The sequence below is a fragment of the Microtus oregoni genome, unplaced genomic scaffold (assembly GCF_018167655.1).
Source record: "Microtus oregoni isolate MIOR12 unplaced genomic scaffold, Mior012 000012F_ref0000307, whole genome shotgun sequence".
NCBI lineage: Eukaryota > Metazoa > Chordata > Mammalia > Rodentia > Cricetidae > Microtus > Microtus oregoni.
In genome coordinates, this window is record NW_024543071.1 from 18,998,666 (window position 1) to 19,002,336 (window position 3,671).

Genomic DNA, 3,671 nt, shown 5'->3' on the forward strand with positions numbered 1-3,671 from the left:
CAAAATGACAAACTCCAGGTTCAGTGAGAGACCGTGTCTGAAAAATTAAAGTGGAGAGTGATAGAGGCCTCCCTGTCGGGGTGACCACATTGCCTGCATGAGTGGTTGCACGCATACACACACACACACATACACACACACATACACACACACACACACACACACACACACACACACACACACAAGCTTTCCTAGGCTACCGCTCTAACAGTGGGCTGTTTGCTGGGAATTAATAAGGCTTCTCTCAGTGACGAGAAAAGGCTGAAGCTTCAGGCTCCACTGCTTTTAGGAAGGTCCTTGGCATCTGGCCAGGAAGTCTGCATAGGCGTCATGTTTCACTTGTTATATTTTATTATAGTAACAGAGTGATCTGTTTAGATAAATGAAAGTAGAGTGCCTTTAGACAGGCATGGTCCTACCTCAGTCCAAGTCCCTAAGATTCATACCTGGGCTGGTCAGAAGTCTTCTATAGTGTAGGTCAGGTGTCTATCCACCAGGTGTCATTATTTCCTAATGACAAGGCACTGGGCTGTCTTGGTCAGTCAATGGTGGGGATTAAACCTAGGGACAAGACTAGTCAACTGCTAAGACGTGTGAGTTCCGAAAGGGCATTGTGGCTGGAAAGCCTCTTGGAGCCCTTTCAAAATCAAGGGACACATTCTGATCAGGTTTCCTATGCAGCTGCTTCCTCTGGAAGAAGTCAGAACGTGAATAGTTAGGGCCAAACCTGACTTTCCAGCCATGCCATGCACAACTAAGATTTCTAACTTCAACCAGGCAGTGGTGGCACACACCTTTAATCCCAGCACTCAGGAGGGAGAGGCAGGTAGAAGTCTGTAAGTTCAAGGCCAGCATAGTCTACAGAGTGAGTTCCAGGACAGCCAGGGTTATTACACAGAGAAACTCTGTATGTGTGTTTGGGGAGGAGGTTCTAGCTTCAAGTCAGAAGTAACGGTCCCTTCAGTAACCAGTTTCCTTGGTTTCCAGCTGCACTCCCTACCCTTCTGCTAGGTTCCCTGGTTTACCCACCTTAGGGCAATAGAAAGTACCCACAGAAGAGACAACAAGAAATTGTCCCTGGGACTGTGTGTAGACTGTGTATGTGAGAAGCCACAGGGTGTGAAAAGAGGAACTGAATACTGCTGTGAGCTTATGGGAAAGGAGCCCTTTAGTGGTAGAACAGCAATGGCCCCCATAGGCTCATATATTTAAATGTTTAGGGAATGGCCCTATTTGAAAGAATTAGAAGGTATGGCCTTATTGGAGGTGGGCTTTGAGGGTTTCAAAAGTCCTAGCTGTATTGATCTGTCCTGTCCCTTTAAGAGACAAGCCACACTCCCCCCTACTCTTACCCTCCCTCACTACCCCCATCCACTAAGGCAAGCTGATCTTCAGTTTCCAGCCTGAGTACCTTCCTTTTCCATCTCTCCCCGAAAGAGGCAGCTTCTGTCTCTCCCCACTTCTCCCCTTCCCCTCTCTGTTTTTCTCTCTCTCTCTGCTCATCTCCTTATTCCCTTTCCCTTCCATAACCCACTAAATAAATACCCAACCTCACTCTGCATGGTATGCTTATCCATCAGTCTCTCGCCTGCCATGTGACTCCCTACCCGGGACCAGTTGCCTTTGGAGACCTGCAGTGTGGTCTCATGGCATGCCCATCTGTCTGTCACTCCTCGTGAGACTGGCTGCCCCATGGAGGTTTCTCACCCACCATGCAGCTCCTTCACCCACCATGCAGCTCCCTCATCGCCTGGGACTCATGGACCACTGCAGCCACTAGGGGGAACTGTGCCATTCCTGCCTGAGACTGGCTGCTCTCGGGACCTGCTGCCCACAGCCACCGCTTGGGGACCTGCAGCATTTCTGCCACTGCAGCCACTCAGGGATCCGCAGCATTTTTACTTAATCCATTACAATACCAGGCCCAGTGGCTTTCTCTTCCTGGCCCATGAATCCAGATATAGAACTCTCAGCACTTCTCCAGCACCATGTAACTGAAACTGCAAGCCCCAATTAAATGCTTTTCTTAAGAGTTGCCGTGATCATAGGGTCTCTTCACAGCAATAGAAGTCTAAGACAAATTGGTTCCAGGAGAGGAATATTGCTCTGACAGCCTGCCCATGCTTCTTGTTGGCAGAATGTGGACTTTGGACTAGGAAAGTAGTTGAACACTTGAAGTGGGCTTAATGGGCCATCCTAATAGGAGCATGGAAGATAGTGGTGCTGAGAGCAGTGTAGATTATGACGACCCTGCTCAAGAGGTTTCAGAGGAGAATAATATTAGAGACTATTCTGTGGGGCAGTGGTGGCACACACCTTTAATCCCAACATTCAGGAGGCAGAGGGTTTCTCTGCAGCTTTGGAGCCTGTCCTGGAACTAGCTCTTGTAGACCAGGCTGGCCTTGAACTCACGGAGATCTGTCTGCCTCTGCCTCCCAAGTGCTGGGATTAAATGTGTGCACCACCACTGCCCGGCTAGTGGCCAGTCTAATGCAGATCTAAAAAAGGGGCCAGCAGAGCAAGGGAAAATATAAAATGTACAGGTTGAGGTTAAAAAGTGTACCAGGAAGTGTAATGGAGTTCAGTCCAGGGCTCAAGGAGATAAAAAAGTTTAAAGAAAATCCTGATGTTCATTGGAATAAAGGGAGTGGTGACCTCAGGGCAAGACCCCACCCTGCTAAATTTCTAACTCATGAAACAATTAAGGGAAGCTATGCAGTGAATTCAGGAAACCATCAGAAACCAGAAAGCTAGTGAAAATGTATTTGAACGAGGGGGTCAGGCTCCAGCCCCATCAAGCAGTAGAACTTGGCAGCTTCAGTCATGTGGTTCTTATTTTAGAATCAAGGATACAAGAAAGTGTTGTGGAATTTCCCTCCACACCTAAGGAAAGCCACTGAGGCCAGACCCGTGTCAAGGGTGTTCCTGACCGGAGGCCTAGAGAGGCCATTTCGTGAAGATGTGAAGGTGAAGCTTGGATTGCCTTGGAGACTCCAAGGTGCTGGCGATGCCAGAGTCATGGGACACTTGCCGAGGAAAAGTGCTAGCAGGGAGTGGAACCACCCAAGAGAGAGAAGCGTGTTACTGTCAAGAAAGTTGAACGGAGTTAGAGATCTGAAGTGTGCTTTGATGCCAGACCTGGAGATGCAGAGTTTGGAGTCTGTCCAATTGGTTTTGGATTTGCTTTGGCCCAGTATTTTCTCACTATGCTCCCCTTCCACCCTTCTGGAATGGTAGTGGATATTCCGTGTGATCTGCTTTTTGATTTTGATTTTACAGTGGGTTATGGCTAAGAGATTGTATGAATTTCAGAAGCGACTTGGACTTTGGACTTTTAATTAGTCATGAGACTGGAATAGATTACAGGAACTTTTGAAGTTAGACTAAATGCATTTGTGTTATAATATGGCTATAAGCCCGTGGGGGCCAGGGAGTGGAATGTGGTGGTTTGAATAAGAATGCCCCCATACATGTAAATATTTAGGGAATGGCACTATCTGAAAGGGTTAGAAGGTGTGGCCTTATTGGAAGAAGTGGTTCCTGGAGGTGGGCTTTGAGGTTTTCAAAAGCCCAAGCAAGGCCGGGTGACTTTCTCTTCCTCCTGCCTGCAGATCCAGATGTAGAACTCTCAGCTGCTTCTCCAGCACCGTGTCTGCCTGCATGCTGCCCTG